Raw genomic sequence first — 18838 nt, 5'->3', positions numbered from 1 at the left:
CTAGCGGGGGATGGGGAGCAATTCAGATGATTTGCTGGGAGAAATGAGGCATTTGTAATGCCCTAAAGAGACCTCCAAACTCACCTGCCACCTTCACGTCTATGTCAGCTCTGATGGGTCACACAGCAGGCAGAGTGCATCTCCTCCAAACCTTGCCCCACAGCCACACTCCTCGGGCATTCATTCTGTTCTCTCTCAGCTTTCACCATTATCTAGCTTTTCATATCTTGCCTAAACTCCCTCCATGACAACTAGGTTGTGTTTAAGTGTCTGTGGAAGCGAGAATCATTCCACGTTCCTCCTGCAATGTGGTCTTAATGCACCTCGAAGACCACTTAATTCTGGGCCAGCCGACAGAAACCTTTCCCATCCCGCCTCCTTTTCTCCGCGTTCCAGGAGCTCTCCTCTGTTTTCTGGTCTCCAGTCGGAAACCCTTGTCTTCAGTCTGTGAGAACGCAGTGAATACACTTGACCTTGTTCCACATGGAGCTTTCTTGAATAAACCCACTAGGTCATGATGTCTAACTTTTTGAATATGTCGTTGGATTCTGCTTGCTAGAATTTGTTGAACATATTTCACATATGTTCATCAGTGATATTGGCCTGTAGTTTTCTTTTTTGGCGGCATCTTTGGCTGGTTTTGGGATTAGGGTGAAGGGGGCCTCAGAAATTGAGTTTGGGGGTTTTACCTTGTGCAGTAATTTGGAAGAGTTTGAGTAGGATAGGTGTTAGCTTTTAATTGTTTGGTGGATTCACCTGTGAAGCCAACTGGTCCTTGGATTTTGTTTGTTCAAAGATTTTTCATTGCAGTTTCAATTTCCATGCTTTTGATTGGTCTAGTAAGATTTTCTATTTCTTCCTGGCTCAGTTTTGGAAGGTTATACTTTTCTAAGAATTCGTCCATTTCTTCCAAGTTTTCCATTTTATTTTCATATAGCTGCTGATAGTAGTCTCTTGTGATCCTTTGTATTTCTGTGTTGTCTGTTGCATGCACTGCAGCAGCATTCACAACGACCAAGAGATGAAAGGAAAGAGAATTCTTGGGTGCAGATGAAAAGAGAAAGAAAGAAATGTGACAGAGATACACAATGAAATATGACGCCAAAATTATGAAATTGGAAAAAATTCCATTTTCAGAGATACGCAAACATCTAGAGTTAATCACAGTAAGTAAAGAAGGGCAGATTAAAGAGATATCATATCATATACCTTCGAGAGGGGATGAAAAAAAAAAAAAACATTGATGGCGATGAGTGAAAAAAAAAAAAAAAGTGAAATGGACTTGCACTCCTGGTAAGAAAATTACAGTTAGCAAAGGGTGTTGGTGGGTGAGAGCCTGAAAGGTGAAGGCTGGAATAAATTTATTCCCACAAATGCCTATGCAATTCATAATCCACATGGACTTCTTGTATCAAGAGAAATCTGCTCAACAGATTCTCAAAACAGCTGTGACAGTAACCACAGCTGAACACCTCCAGGTATCTGTGGAACGGAAGGAGAAACTGGTTCCCTGCAACAACTACAACGGTGTAAATTGTCTTAAATGAGAAATAAAAGTTTCACTTAAAGAAAAACCTCAAAGGCTAAAGAGACAAAAGCTTTTGGTGACTTCCATGGTCTCCTTTTCCTCTCCTTTACAACCAGGCCTGGGAGAACCTCAGAGGGGGCTGTTACCATAGCAACAAGAGGAGGGAATGAAGAAATGCTGCCGCCTTGTGGACATTTTCTATAACAGCAACCTTAGAATGCTGATGGACCCAGTGTTCACAATGGTGCTGAGCTCTAACCCATACCCACTCTTTACAAATTGCCAGGGCTCACATAGGAGAAAAAATAAACACAGGGGAAGCTAACAGGTAGAGGATATGAACGGGTGAACACAATTCCGTGCCTCATTAGAAAATCTGATGACAATGTACACATAGGATGAAATGTAAGAGATACGAACATCTAGGCTGTTGAGGATATGATCACCTCTGCCTCAGCACGAAAAAAGGCCACTGTCTAAAGCTGTACATGGAATGAGTGGTAGAATAGCATTAGTACAGTGGACACTTTAGGTTACTGGTGGGATGGACCTGATAAGAGGCACTTTGAGCATGATTAGGAAAGTGCACTCCCATGAAAGACAAATAAATAAATAAACAAAGAGGCAGAGACAGTATGATAAACCAGGTCCTCTCCTGGAGTAAATCAGAAATGAACAGATTTCGAACACCACACACCCCAAACCAGGTCCCATGGAAACCATTCAAAACATCAAAGAGATGAAAGTGAAGATAGCATACCTGGACAGAGGAATGTATAAGGAAATTGATACAGGTCTAGAATGAATTTTGAATCAAGGATTGAAATCTGAAAGTAGGACAACTTCAGAGATAGATAAACCCAGAGATCATCCCACTGAGTGAAGGAGGTTCGATTCAAGAAACATCAGGTGATGCAACAGAGAGGTGGGATACAAAAATCCACTGCAGTGAGCACCCACACAAAGGTGACATGGATATCCAACCTGGCAAGAAACCTATGGGTGGACCCTGGTGGATGGAAGGGAAACATCTGTAGTTTGGAATTAATTTCTTCCCACAGATACATATAAAATATAGAATCATGTAAACCTATTGCAGCAAGAGTGGTAGTCAAAACACCTTCTAATAAAATGTAGGTGAAAACAAGCACAGCTGATTACATAGAGTAGTCTCAGTGTCACGGAACAAGAGTCTCTACACGTAAAACCAGCTCCCCTTGTCTTCAACTTAAAGAGAATAGGAAAATTTACTTCAAAAATCCAAGAGTGAGGAGACACCGGGTTTTGTGGCATCCTCTGGCTCGTTCTACTCTACTCTACAACCGGCCCTGATAGAAACTCTCAGATGCGGCAGGCCATCCCAGAAGAGGAGGGAATCATAAAACCTTGCAATGTAGAGGGTTTTCTCTGTAATGGCAGCCTTCAAACTATCGCTGATGGATATATGATATACACAAGGCCGCTGGACTCAACATGAGACCTACTCTTGAGCATGTCAGGGGTGATTCATCCAAAAAAGAAAAAAAGTGAAAAAGAAAATCCACAACACTCTCAGGAAGAAAACATCAACAGTTAAATACAGCTCAAAGTGCTTTAAGAAATAAAGAAACACAGATTTTGAAAAACACGTGTAAGTCGACCATGCACTGCAGCAAGATTAACAACATCCTATACATGAAAGTCAAGAAACTGATGCTGTCACTATTGAAAACAGTAAGCAGTTCTTTTAAAATTAATTTTTATTTTCTTATTGATGGATAGTTGCTTTACAGAATTTTGTTGTTTTCTGTCCAACCTCAACATGAATCAGCCATATGTATACATATGTCCCCTCTGTTTAGAACCTCCTGCCCATCTCCCTTCCCAGTATGCAGCTTTTGAAACAAACTAAAAATAGAGTTAGCATATGATCCAGCAGTCCCACTACTGGGCATATATCCAGTAAAGATGAAAGCTCCCATCAGAAAAGAGACACGCACAGCAGTGTTTATAGTAGTACCAAGTACAGTAGCAAAGAAATGGAAACAACCTGAAATGCCCATACATAGGTGAATGGATAAAGAAAGATATTTTATACATACAATGGAATATTAACCATAAGAAAGGATGAAACAATGCTATTTTGTCAACACGGATGCACCTAGAGATGATCACACAAAGTAAGTCAAACAGAGAAAGATAAGAGGAGCTTAGGTGGTTTCAGCTCACCTTTTGGACTTCAGTTGATAGGAGGTCTTCATCTTTTCCCCCAGGGTATATGGAGATGGCTGTTACGTAACTGCTCTAAGCCTTGTGGCTTCCCAGTGACCTTAGTCATTCTGAAGGCTCCCAGTAGTCTGTCCCAGAGCCCCTGAGCACCCTTATATATACCCATCTCCAGGGGGCCACGCCATTACGGTTTATGAGATCAGCAAGTCTCTTCCCCAGCCAATGGTGGCCCCTGGTGAGCCTTGACATCACAAAGACCCATCCTGACATGTCTAGTGGAGAATGGGGAGCAACTCAGATGATTTTGTGGGAGAAATGAGGCATTTGTAATTCCCCTAAAGAGGCCTCCAAACTCACCTGCCACCCTCATCTCTCCACGTCAACTCATGGGTCACACGGCAGGCAGAGTGCATCTCCTACAAACCTTCCCCACAGCCACACTCCTCGGGCATTCATTCTGTTCTCTCTCACCTTTCACCTTTATCTAGTTTTGAATATCTTGCCTGAAATCCCTCCACGACAACTAGGCTGTGTTTAAGTGTCTGTGGAAGCGAGCATCATTCCACGTTCCCTCTGCAGTGTGGTCTTAATGCACCGTGAAGCCCATTGAATTCTGGGCCAGCCGACAGAAACCTTTCCATCCCGCCTCCTTGTCTCAGTGTTCCCGGACCTCGCCTCCGTTTTCTGGTCTCCAGTCGGAAACCCTTGTCTTCAGGCTGAGAACGCATTGAATACACTTGCCCTTGCTCCACCCGGAGCTGTCTCGTTTCAAGTTTAGGACTCAGGGTCACCTCACTAGGAGTACTCCCCAGGTTTGGGTTTGAACAGGGTGATGGGGATGGGGCAGAGAAATGCTTGTTTCAGGTTGTGCTGGGGGATCCCATGCAGGAAATGACCACCTGCGGCTGATTAGTATTCCCAGCAAGGGGTGGAGCTTGCCCAGAGCTGTGTGAGCCTTGTGTGCAAGGGTCTTTTCAACACGTGCCCTCACAAATCTCTTTTCTCATCTTGTTTTCTTGCTGGAAGCTCCCTTGGAGCTGACCTCACAGCCAAAACCAAGGTGGAATTCATTTCCATGAGCAGCTGCCACAAGCTTCCAGCTTCTTGGATAAAACACTGAGTCATCCTGTCCTGTGCATCTAGTTCCCACGGTCTCTCATTGAGCTGGTTGGCTCTGGAGGAAAGGGGAATGGATTGTGTGCTCCACCTCAGTCCTCGTTTTTCCAATTGACTCGTAGGGTCAACCAGCCTGAGATGCACCCCTGGGGACACTTTGTTGGCTTAGTGGGTCTCCCTGGGTTTCCTGTGAAGTGTTCACATCCTGGTGTCCACTTGTTGCTTACTCACCCAGGGTCCATCACATTGCTGAACATTTTAAGAGGTAGAAAAAGCACGCCATAAACAAACCCAAAAGATGACTCTTACAATTTTGAGAAGAAAGACCTTAAAACCTGATAGAAAAAATGGGCAAGAGGCACGAGGCCACACTTTATAAGAAAGATGTATCACTGGCCTTTAAATTTATGAAGACATGTTTAAAGACATGAGCAGCCAATTCACAAGAAGACTATGGAACTAGCCCCGAACCACGTTAAGAGCATATTAAATCTCACGAAGGTAAGAAAAATCATACTAAAATCCCCTTGAGAATTGAAACTCAGGCAGAAGTGGCATAGATTTTAGAAGTTGCAGACAGAGACATCAAGATACTTGGAATAACTGTGTTTTGTGTGTTCTAAAAGTAAGGAGAGACATGGAAATCCTAAAATAGACCCCATTTGATCTTACAGATATGAAAAACATAGTGTCAGATGAAGCCCATTTTAAGGGTTTCCTGGTGGGTCAGACAGTAACAAACAAACAAACAAAAAAAAAAAAAACCCACCTGCATCATGGGAGACCGGGATTCAGTCCCTGGGTTGGGAAGATCCCCTGGAGGGGGGAATGGCAGCCTGCTCCAGTATGCCTGCCTCGAGAATCCCCATGGACAGAGGAGCCTGGTGGGCTACAGTCCATGGGGTCAAAAAGAGTTGGACCCGGCTGAGCAACGAAACACAACACAGCACAGCACATTGAATGTTTGTGAAAGAAAGGCAGGTAGGGAGGAAGGAGGGAGAAAGGGAAACAAGGGAAATGAAAGGAAGGAAAGAAACTCCTCTGTTGCTGGTGAGAACAGAGCAACCAGAGATGTCCCCCAGCAGGACAGCACCCCACATGTCCATCTGAGCACTCTCAGACGGTTTGAAACAACCATCACCAACTTTGGTCCCAGTCTTTCAACCAAACTCATGTGCAGGGTTTCCCACTTACAGGCTAATAGTCATCATGGTTTCTCCTCATTCAAATCGTGATTCACCCAGAAGTGGAAAAGACACGTGTGCCCCAATGTTCACCACACCACTGTTTACAATAGCCAGGGCATGGAAGCAACCTAGATGTCCATCAGCAGACAAATGGGAAAGAAAGCTGTGGTACATAGACAAAATAGAATATTGCTCAGCCATTAAAAAGAACACATTTGAATCCGTTCTAATGAGGTAGATGAAACTGGAGCCTATTATACAGAGTGAAGTAAGTCAGAAAGAAAAACACCAATACACTTTACTAAGGCATATATATGGAATTTAGAAAGATGGTAATGATAACCCTATATGGGAGACAGCAAAAGAGACACAGATTTACAGAACAGTCTTTTGGAGTCTGTGGGAGACGGCGAGGGTGGGATGATCTGAGAGAATAGCATTGAAACATGTATATTATCATATGTGAAAGAGATAGCCAGTCCATGTTCGATGCATAAGACAGGGTGCTCAGGGCGGGTGCACTGGGATGACCCAGAGGAATGGGATGGGGAGGGAGATGGGAGGGGAATCAGGAGGGGTAACACATGTACACTCATGGCTGATTCATGTTAATGTATGGCAAAAACCACCACAATATTGGAAAGTAATTACCCACCAATTAAAATAAAATAAAATAAAATACGTTCCTTTGCTAAAAAGGACCTAATCAGTATTGGCTTTTTGACCTCCAAAAACGCCATTCTTTTCCTTCCTTTCTTCCCTCCTTCCTCCTCCCACTCTCTTTCCTTTTCTTTCTTATAATACAACTGTTAAAGCTTGCTTTCCATTTATAGTTATGACAAAGTCTTGGCTCTATTCCCCATGTTGTACAATGCATCCCTGAGCTCATCTTCCACCTAACTAACACTGTGTGCCTCCCACTCCCCCACCTCTGTATTGCCCCTCCCTCTTCCCCTCCCCGCTGGTAACCAGTAGATGCTTCTCTATATCTGCGCGCCTCCATTTTTATCATATTCTCTACTTTGCGGTATGTTTAGATTCTATAAGTGATATCATACATTATTTGTCTATCTCTGTGAGTTATTTTACTCAATATTCTACCTTCCATGTTGCTGCAAATGCCAATATTCCATTCTTTTGATGGGGCAGCTCCTTTCTATGCCTTTTTAGCAAATGGCATGCCCCCCCCCCCACACACACGACACAGCTCCCCAGCAAAGTTTCCATCTCTGCACTCACACAGAGAAACACCAAGTCCTCTTCTCTTCTCCCATGGGAAGTGTGTCTTTGAAGCTCAGTCTGGTACCAGTTCTTCCCCCTACATTCTGGCAACCTGGGGATTCTGGTCCCATCTCCAACTCCACAGAAGCCATCTCCCTCCCTCCTCACACACTTATCCCTTCCCTGCCCACTCTGCCCCCCACTATCAGAGAACTCAGAGACAAAGATATTTTCACATCTGGTTGATTTTATTTTCGTTATTAATGTATGCAGTTGCTATAATATTCAGCATCTGTACTGTTGGCCAGTACTCAGCAGCGAGACCCCCGAGCATTTCTGAAGTCTCTAGCCATGCCCTGAAGTCACTGGCTGTCCACTGGTCCAGCTGGAATGGCAGGCTTCTCCATGGCCTCTGGGACCTCCTCTGGTTCGTTCTGATTAGCTGGAATGGCAGGGGTCTCTGTGGTCTCTGGGACCTCCTCTGGTTCCTTCTGAGTAGCTGGAATGGCAGGGGTCTCTGTGGTCTCTGGGACCTCCTCTGGTTCATTCTGATTAACTGGAATGGCAGGGGTCTCTGTGGTCTCTGGGACGTCCTCTGGTTCCTTCTGATTCAGCTGTTCATTTTCCTTGGAACTCTGGCTACAGAGCTTTGAGCATCTGATTTTCTTAAGCTTTTTGGTGGTGGGAATGTTCTGAGTTTTCTTTGGCAGCTTTGCTGGAATGGGTTTATTCACCCTCACGGTTACCCTGGCCAACTAGAGAAAACAAGAGCGGGAGCAAAGAATGGCACTGGTTTAGGGAAGAGTGTGAAGACAGGTGGGAACAATGGCTTCAGGAGAAGGGGTGTGGGCAGAGAAGGGTTATGTGCCAGGCAAGGACAGGGGAGGGGGTCTTTTGGGGTGGGGCCGATGGACAAGAGGACTTTGGCTGGGTTCAGCTCACCTTGACATTTTTTCTGGACCTCAGTTGATAGGAGGTCTTCATCTTCTTCTGGGTAACAGGAGGTGCGTGTTCCATAACTACTCTGGAGCCTTGTGGCTTCCTAGTCACCTCAGTCATTTGGAGGACTCACAGTGGTCTGCTCAGAGCCCCTGAGCACCCCTATATATACCCGTCCCCATGGAGCCTCACCCTCATGCTTTATGAGGTCAGCAAGTCTCTTCCCCAGCCAATGGTGGCCCTGGGTGAGCTTTGACATCACAAAGCCCCATCCTGACATGTCTAGCCGGGGATGGGGAGCAATTCAGATGATTTGCTGGGAGAAATGAGGCATTTGTAATGCCCTAAAGAGGCCTCCAAACTCACCTGCCACCCTCACCTCTATGTCATCTCTGATGGGTCACACAGCAGGCAGAGTGCATCTCCTCCAAACCTTGCCCCACAGCCACACTCCTCGGGCATTCATTCTGTTCTCTCTCAGCTTTCACCATTATCTAGCTTTTCATATCTTGCCTAAACTCCCTCCATGACAACTAGGTTGTGTTTAAGTGTCTGTGGAAGCGAGAATCATTCCACATTCCTCCTGCAATGTGGACTTAATGCACCTCGAAGACCACTTAATTCTGGGCCAGCCGACAGAAACCTTTCCCATCCCACCTCCTTTTCTACGCGTTCCAGGAGCTCTCCTCTGTTTTCTGGTCTCCAGTCGGAAACCCTTGTCTTCAGTCTGTGAGAACGCAGTGAATACACTTGACCTTGTTCCACATGGAGCTTTCTTGAATAAACCCACTAGGTCATGATGTCTAACTTTTTGAATATGTCGTTGGATTCGGTTTGCTAGAATTTGTTGAACATTTTTCACATATGTTCATCAGTGATATTGGCCTGTAGTTTTCTTTTTTGGCGGCATCTTTGGCTGGTTTTGGGATTTGGGTGAAGGGGGCCTCAGAAATTGAGTTTGGGGGTTTTACCTTGTGCAGTAATTTGGAAGAGTTTGAGTAGAATAGGTGTTAGCTCTTAATTGTTTGGTGGATTCACCTGTGAAGCCAACTGGTCCTTGGATTTTGTTTGTTCAAAGATTTTTCATTGCAGTTTCAATTTCCATGCTTTTGATTGGTCTAGTGAGATTTTCTATTTCTTCCTGGCTCAGATTTGGAAGGTTATACTTTTCTAAGAATTCGCCCATTTCTTCCAAGTTTTCCATTTTATTTTCATATAGCTGCTGATAGTAGTCTCTTGTGATCCTTTGTATTTCTGTGTTGTCTGTTGCATGCACTGCAGCAGCATTCACAACGACCAAGAGATGAAAGGAAAGAGAATTCTTGGGTGCAGATGAAAAGAGAAAGAAAGAAATGTGACAGAGATACACAATGAAATATGACGCCAAAATTATGAAATTGGAAAAAATTCCATTTTCAGAGATACGCAAACATCTAGAGTTAATCACAGTAAGTAAAGAAGGGCAGATTAAAGAGATATCATATCATATACCTTCGAGAGGGGATGAAAAAAAAAAAAACATTGATGGCGATGAGTGAAAAAAAAAAAAAAAAAGTGAAATGGACTTGCACTCCTGGTAAGAAAATTACGGTTAGCAAAGGGTGTTGGTGGGTGAGAGCCTGAAAGGTGAAGGCTGGAATAAATTTATTCCCACAAATGCCTATGCAATTCATAATCCACATGGACTTCTTGTATCAAGAGAAATGTGCTCAACAGATTCTCAAAACAGCTGTGACAGTAACCACAGCTGAACACCTCCAGGTATCTGTGGAACGGAAGGAGAAACTGGTTCCCTGCAACAACTACAAAGGTGTAAATTGTCTTAAATGAGAAATAAAAGTTTCACTTAAAGAAAAACCTCAAAGGCTAAAGAGACAAAAGCTTTTGGTGACTTCCAGGGTCTCCTTTTCCTCTCCTTTACAACCAGGCCTGGGAGAACCTCAGAGGGGGCTGTTACCATAGCAACAAGAGGAGGGAATGAAGAAATGCTGCCGCCTTGTGGACATTTTCTATAACAGCAACCTTAGAATGCTGATGGACCCAGTGTTCACAATGGTGCTGAGCTCTAACCCATACCCACTCTTTACAAATTGCCAGGGCTCACATAGGAGAAAAAATAAACACAGGGGAAGCTAACAGGTAGAGGATATGAACGGGTGAACACAATTCCGTGCCTCATTAGAAAAGCTGATGACAATGTGCACATAGGATGAAATGTAAGAGATACGAACATCTAGGCTGTTGAGGATATAATCACCTCTGCCTCAGCACGAAAAAAGGCCACTGTCTAAAGCTGTACATGGAATCAGTGGTAGAATAGCATTAGTACAGTGGACACTTTAGGTTACTGGTGGGATGGACCTGATAAGAGGCACTATGAGCATGATTAGGAAAGTGTACTCCCATGAAAGACAAATAAATAAATAAACAAAGAGGCAGAGACAGTATGATAAACCAGGTCCTCTCCTGGAGTAAATCAGAAATGAACAGATTTCAAACACCACACACCCCAAACCAGGTCCCATGGAAACCATTCAAAACATCAAAGAGATGAAAGTTAAGATAGCATACCTGGACAGAGGAATGTATAAGGAAATTGATACAGGTCTAGAATGAATTTTGAATCAAGGATTGAAATCTGAAAGTAGGACAACTTCAGAGATAGATAAACCCAGAGATCATCCCACTGAGTGAAGGAGGTTCGATTCAAGAAACATCAGGTGATGCAACAGAGAGGTGGGATACAAAAATCCACTGCAGTGAGCACCCACACAAAGGTGACATGGATATCCAACCTGGCAAGAAACCTATGGGTGGACCCTGGTGGATGGAAGGGAAACATCTGTAGTTTGGAATTAATTTCTTCCCACAGATACATATAAAATATAGAATCATGTAAACCTATTGCAGCAAGAGTGGTAGTCAAAACACCTTCTAATAAAATGTAGGTGAAAACAAGCACAGCTGATTACATAGAGTAGTCTCAGTGTCACAGAACAAGAGTCTCTACACGTAAAACCAGCTCCCCTTGTCTTCAACTTAAAGAGAATAGGAAAATTTACTTCAAAAATCCAAGAGTGAGGAGACACCGGGTTTCGTGGCATCCTCTGGCTCGTTCTACTCTACTCTACAACCGGGCCTGACAAAAACTCTCAGATGCGGCAGGCCATCCCAGAAGAGGAGGGAATCATAAAACCTTGCAATGTAGAGGGTTTTCTCTGTAATGGCAGCCTTCAAACTATCGCTGATGGACATATGATATACACAAGGCCGCTGGACTCAACATGAGACCTACCCTTGAGCATGTCAGGGGTGATTCATCCAAAAAAGAAAAAAAGTGAAAAAGAAAATCCACAACACTCTCAGGAAGAAAACATCAACAGTTAAATACAGCTCAAAGTGCTTTAAGAAATAAAGAAACACAGATTTTGAAAAACACGTGTAAGTCGACCATGCACTGCAGCAAGATTAACAACATCCTATACATGAAAGTCAAGAAACTGATGCTGTCACTATTGAAAACAGTAAGCAGTTCTTTTAAAATTAATTTTTTATTTTCTTATTGATGGATAGTTGCTTTACAGAATTTTGTTGTTTTCTGTCCAACCTCAACAGGAATCAGCCATATGTATACATATGTCCCCTCTGTTTAGAACCTCCTGCCCATCTCCCTTCCCAGTATGCAGCTTTTGAAACAAACTAAAAATAGAGTTAGTATATGATCCAGCAGTCCCACTACTGGGCATATATCCAGTAAAGATGAAAGCTCCCATCAGAAAAGAGACACGCACAGCAGTGTTTATAGTAGTACCAAGTACAGTAGCAAAGAAATGGAAACAACCTGAAATGCCCATACATAGGTGAATGGATAAAGAAAGATATTTTATACATACAATGGAATATTAACCATAAGAAAGGATGAAACAATGCTATTTTGTCAACACGGATGCACCTAGAGATGATCACACAAAGTAAGTCAAACAGAGAAAGATAAGAGGAGCTTAGGTGGTTTCAGCTCACCTTTTGGACTTCAGTTGATAGAAGGTCTTCATCTTTTCCCCCAGGGTATATGGAGATGGCTGTTACGTAACTGCTCTAAGCCTTGTGGCTTCCCAGTGACCTTAGTCATTCTGAAGGCTCCCAGTAGTCTGCCCCAGAGCCCCTGAGCACCCTTATATATACCCATCTCCAGGGGGCCACACCGTTACGGTTTATGAGATCAGAAAGTCTCTTCCCCAGCCAATGGTGGCACCGGGTGAGCCTTGACATCACAAAGACCCATCCTGACATGTCTAGTGGAGAATGGGGAGCAACTCAGATGATTTTGTGGGAGAAATGAGGCATTTGTAATTCCCCTAAAGAGGCCTCCAAACTCACCTGCCACCCTCATCTCTCCACGTCAACTCATGGGTCACACGGCAGGCAGAGTGCATCTCCTACAAACCTTCCCCACAGCCACACTCCTCGGGCATTCATTCTGTTCTCTCTCACCTTTCAACTTTATCTAGTTTTGAATATCTTGCCTGAAATCCCTCCACGACAACTAGGCTGTGTTTAAGTGTCTGTGGAAGCGAGCGTCATTCCACGTTCCCTCTGCAGTGTGGTCTTAATGCACCGTGAAGCCCATTGAATTCTGGGCCAGCCGACAGAAACCTTTCCATCCCGCCTGCTTGTCTCAGTGTTCCCGGAACTCGCCTCCGTTTTCTGGTCTCCAGTCGGAAACCCTTGTCTTCAGGCTGAGAACGCATTGAATACACTTGCCCTTGCTCCACCCGGAGCTGTCTCGTTTCAAGTTTAGGACTTAGGGTCACCTCACTAGGAGTACTCCCCAGGCTTGGGTTTGAACAGGGTGATGGGGATGGGGCAGAGAAATGCTTGTTTCAGGTTGTGCTGGGGGATCCCATGCAGGAAATGACCACCTGCGGCTGATTAGTATTCCCAGCAAGGGGTGGAGCTTGCCCAGAGCTGTGTGAGCCTTGTGTGCAAGGGTCTTCTCAACACGTGCCCTCACAAATCTCTTTTCTCATCTTGTTTTCTTGCTGCAAGCTCTTTTGGAGCTGACCTCACAGCCAAAACCAAGGTGGAATTCATTTCCATGAGCAGCTGCCACAAGCTTCCAGCTTCTTGGATAAAACACTGAGTCATCCTGTCCTGTGCATCTAGTTCCCACGGTCTCTCATTGAGCTGGTTGGCTCTGGAGGAAAGGGGAATGGATTGTGTGCTCCACCTCAGTCCTCGTTTTTCCAATTGACTCGTAGGGTCAACCAGCCTGAGGTGCACCCCTGGGGACACTTTGTTGGTTTAGTGGGTCTCCCTGGGTTTCCTGTGAAGTGTTCACATCCTGGTGTCCACTTGTTGCTTACTCACCCAGGGTCCATCACACTGCTGAACATTTTAAGAGGTAGAAAAAGCATGCCATAAACAAACCCAAAAGATGACTCTTACAATTTTGAGAAGAAAGATCTTAAAACCTGATAGAAAAAATGGGCAAGAAGCACGAGGCCACACTTTATAAGAAAGATGTATCACTGGCCTTTAAATTTATGAAGACATGTTTAAAGACATGAGCAGCCAATTCACAAGAAGACTATGGAACTAGCCCCGAACCACGTTAAGAGCATATTAAATCTCACGAAGGTAAGAAAAATCATACTAAAATCCCCTTGAGAATTGAAACTCAGGCAGAAGTGGCATAGATTTTAGAAGTTGCAGACAGAGACATTGAGATACTTGGAATAACTGTGTTTTGTGTGTTCTAAAAGTAAGGAGAGACATGGAAATCCTAAAATAGACCCCATTTGATCTTACAGATATGAAAAACATAGTGTCAGATGAAGCCCATTTTAAGGGTTTCCTGGTGGGTCAGACAGTAACAAAGAAACAAAAAAAAACCCACCTGCATCATGGGAGACCGGGGTTCAGTCCCTGGGTTGGGAAGATCCCCTGGAGGGGGGAATGGCAGCCTGCTCCAGTATGCCTGCCTCGAGAATCCCCATGGACAGAGGAGCCTGGCGGGCTACAGTCCATGGGGTCAAAAAGAGTTGGACCCGGCTGAGCAATGAAACACAGCACAGCACAGCACATTGAATGTTTGTGAAAGAAAGGCAGGTAGGGAGGAAGGAGGGAGAAAGGGAAACAAGGGAAATGAAAGGAAGGAAAGAAACTCCTCTGTTGCTGGTGAGAACAGAGCAACCGGAGATGTCCCCCAGCAGGACAGCACCCCACATGTCCATCTGAGCACTCTCAGACGGTTTGAAACAACCATCACCAACTTTGGTCCCAGTCTTTCAACCAAACTCATGTGCAGGGTTTCCCACTTACAGGCTAATAGTCATCATGGTTTCTCCTCATTCAAATCGTGATTTACCCAGAAGTGGAAAAGACACGTGTGCCCCAATGTTCACCACAGCACTGTTTACAATAGCCAGGGCATGGAAGCAACCTAGATGTCCATCAGCAGACAAATGGGAAAGAAAGCTGTGGTACATAGACAAAATAGAATATTGCTCAGCCATTAAAAAGAACACATTTGAATCCGTTCTAATGAGGTAGATGAAACTGGAGCCTATTATACAGAGTGAAGTAAGTCAGAAAGAAAAACACCAATACACTTTACTAAGGCATATATATGGAATTTAGAAAGATGGTAATGATAACCCTATATGGGCGACAGCAAAAGAGACACAGATTTACAGAACAGTCTTTTGGATTCTGTGGGAGACGGCGAGGGTGGGATGATCTGAGAGAATAGCATTGAAACATGTATATTATCATATGTGAAAGAGATAGCCAGTCCATGTTCGATGCATAAGACAGGGTGCTCAGGGATGGTGCACTGGGATGACCCAGAGGGATGGGATGGGGAGGGAGTTGGGAGGGGAATCAGGAGGGGTAACACATGTACACTCATGGCTGATTCATGTTAATGTATGGCAAAAACCACCACAATATTGGAAAGTAATTACCCACCAATTAAAATAAAATAAAGTAAAATAAAATAAAATAAAATACGTTCCTTTGCTAAAAAGGACCTAATCAGTATTGGCTTTTTGACCTCCAAAAACGCCATTCTTTTCCTTCCTTTCTCCCCTCCTTCCTCCTCCCACTCTCTTTCCTTTTCTTTCTTATAATACAACTGTTAAAGCTTGCTTTCCATTTATAGTTATGACAAAGTCTTGGCTCTATTCCCCATGTTGTACAATGCATCCCTGAGCTCATCTTCCACCTAACTAACACTGTGTGCCTCCCACTCCCCCACCTCTGTATTGCCCCTCCCTCTTCCCCTCCCCGCTGGTAACCAGTAGATGCTTCTCTATATCTGCGCACCTCCATTTTTATCATATTCTCTACATTGCGGTATGTTTAGATTCTATAAGTGATATCATACAGTATTTGTCTATCTCTGTGAGTTATTTTACGCAATATTCTACCTTCCATGTTGCTGCAAATGCCAATATTCCATTCTTTTGATGGGGCAGCTCCTTTCTATGCCTTTTTAGCAAATGGCACGCCCCCCCCACACACACACGACACAGCTCCCCAGCAAAGTGTCCATCTCTGCACTCACACAGAGAAACACCAAGTCCTCTTCTCTTTTCGCATGGGAAGTGTGTCTTTGAAGCTCAGTGTGGTACCAGTTCTTCCCCCTACTTTTTGGCAACCTGGGCATTCTGGTCCCATCTCCAACTCCACAGAAGCCATCTCCCTCCCTCCTCACACACTTATCCCTTCCCTGCCCTCTCTGCCCCCCACTATCAGAGAACTAAGAGACAAAGATATTTTCACATCTGGTTGATTTTATTTTCGTTATTAATGTATGCAGTTGCTATAATATTCAGCATCTGTACTGTTGGCCAGTACTCAGCGGCGAGACCCCCGAGCATTTCTGAAGTCTCTAGCCATGCCCTGAAGTCACTGGCTGTCCACTGGTCCAGCTGGAATGGCAGGCTTCTCCATGGCCTCTGGGACCTCCTCTGGTTCGTTCTGATTAGCTGGAATGGCAGGGGTCTCTGTGGTCTCTGGGACCTCCTCTGGTTCCTTCTGAGTAGCTGGAATGGCAGGGGTCTCTGTGGTCTCTGGGACCTCCTCTGGTTCATTCTGATTAACTGGAATGGCAGGGGTCTCTGTGGTCTCTGGGACGTCCTCTGGTTCCTTCTGATTCAGCTGTTCATTTTCCTTGGAACTCTGGCTACAGAGCTTTGAGCATCTGATTTTCTTAAGCTTTTGGGTGGTGGGAATGTTCTGAGTTTTCTTTGGCAGCTTTGCCGGAATGGGATTATCCACCCTCACGGTTACCCTGGCCACCTAGAGAAAACAAGAGCGGGAGCAAAGAATGGCACTGGTTTAGGGAAGAGTGTGAAGACAGGTGGGAACGATGGCTTCAGGAGACGGGTGTGGGCAGAGAAGGGTTACGTGCCAGGCAAGGACAGGGGAGGGGGTCTTTTGGGGTGGGGCCGATGGACAAGAGGACTTTGGCTGGGTTCAGCTCACCTTGACATTTTTTCTGGACCTCAGTTGATAGGAGTTCTTCATCTTCTCCTGGGTAACAGGAGGTGCGTATTCCATAACTGCTCTTTAGCCTTGTGGCTTCCTAGTCACCTCAGTCATTTGGAGGACTCACAGTGGTCTGCTCAGAGCCCCTGAGCACCCCTATATATACCCGTCCCCATGGAGCCTCTCCCTCATGCTTTATGAGGTCATCAAGTCTCTTCCCCAGCCAATGGTGGCCCTGGGTGAGCTTTGACATCACAAAGCCCCATCCTGACATGTCTAGCCGGGGATGGGGAGCAATTCAGATGATTTGCTGGGAGAAATGAGGCATTTGTAATGCCCTAAAGAGACCTCCAAACTCACCAGCCACCTTCACGTCTATGTCAGCTCTGATGGGTCACACAGCAGGCAGAGTGCATCTCCTCCAAACCTTGCCCCACAGCCACACTCCTCGGGCATTCATTCTGTTCTCTCTCAGCTTTCACCATTATCTAGCTTTTCATATCTTGCCTAAACTCCCTCCATGCCAACTAGGTTGTGTTTAAGTGTCTGTGGAAGCGAGAATCATTCCACGTTCCTCCTGCAATGTGGTCTTAATGCACCTCGAAGACCACTTAATTCTGGGCCAGCCGACAGAAACCTTTCCCATCCCGCCTCCTTTTCTCCGCGTTCCAGGAGCTCTCCTCTGTTTTCTGGTCTCCAGTCGGAAACCCTTGTCTTCAGTCTGTGAGAACGCAGTGAATACACTTGACCTTGTTCCACATGGAGCTTTCTTGAATAAACCCACTAGGTCATGATGTCTAACTTTTTGAATATGTCGTTGGATTCTGCTTGCTAGAATTTGTTGAACATATTTCACATATGTTCATCAGTGATATTGGCCTGTAGTTTTCTTTTTTGGCGGCATCTTTGGCTGGTTTTGGGATTAGGGTGAAGGGGGCCTCAGAAATTGAGTTTGGGGGTTTTACCTTGTGCAGTAATTTGGAAGAGTTTGAGTAGAATAGGTGTTAGCTTTTAATTGTTTGGTGGATTCACCTGTGAAGCCAACTGGTCCTTGGATTTTGTTTGTTCAAAGATTTTTCATTGCAGTTTCAATTTCCATGCTTTTGATTGGTCTGGTAAGATTTTCTATTTCTTCCTGGCTCAGTTTTGGAAGGTTATACTTTTCTAAGAATTCATCCATTTCTTCCAAGTTTTCCATTTTATTTTCATATAGCTGCTGATAGTAGTCTCTTGTGATCCTTTGTATTTCTGTGTTGTCTGTTGCATGCACTGCAGCAGCATTCACAACGACCAAGAGATGAAAGGAAAGAGAATTCTTGGGTGCAGATGAAAAGAGAAAGAAAGAAATGTGACAGAGATACACAATGAAATATGACGCCAAAATTATGAAATTGGAAAAAATTCCATTTTCAGAGATACGCAAACATCTAGAGTTAATCACAGTAAGTAAAGAAGGGCAGATTAAAGAGATATCATATCATATACCTTCGAGAGGGGATGAAAAAAAAAAAAACATTGATGGCGATGAGTGAAAAAAAAAAAAAAAGTGAAATGGACTTGCACTCCTGGTAAGAAAATTACGGTTAGCAAAGGGTGTTGGTGGGTGAGAGCCTGAAAGGTGAAGGCTGGAATAAATTTATTCCCACAAATGCCTATGCAATTCATAATCCACATGGACTTCTTTTATCAAGAGAAATGTGCTCAACAGATTCTCAAAACAGCTGTGACAGTAACCACAGCTGAACACCTCCAGGTATCTGTGGAACGGAAGGAGAAACTGGTTCCCTGCAACAACTACAACGGTGTAAATTGTCTTAAATGAGAAATAAAAGTTTCACTTAAAGAAAAACCTCAAAGGCTAAAGAGACAAAAGCTTTTGGTGACTTCCATGGTCTCCTTTTCCTCTCCTTTACAACCAGGCCTGGGAGAACCTCAGAGGGGGCTGTTACCATAGCAACAAGAGGAGGGAATGAAGAAATGCTGCCGCCTTGTGGACATTTTCTATAACAGCAACCTTAGAATGCTGATGGACCCAGTGTTCACAATGGTGCTGAGCTCTAACCCATACCCACTCTTTACAAATTGCCAGGGCTCACATAGGAGAAAAAATAAACACAGGGGAAGCTAACAGGTAGAGGATATGAAC

This window comes from Dama dama, chromosome X (assembly GCF_033118175.1).
Source record: "Dama dama isolate Ldn47 chromosome X, ASM3311817v1, whole genome shotgun sequence".
NCBI lineage: Eukaryota > Metazoa > Chordata > Mammalia > Artiodactyla > Cervidae > Dama > Dama dama.
The sequence above is the reverse complement of the archived record's forward strand: the minus strand, read 5'-3'. Positions refer to the sequence as shown.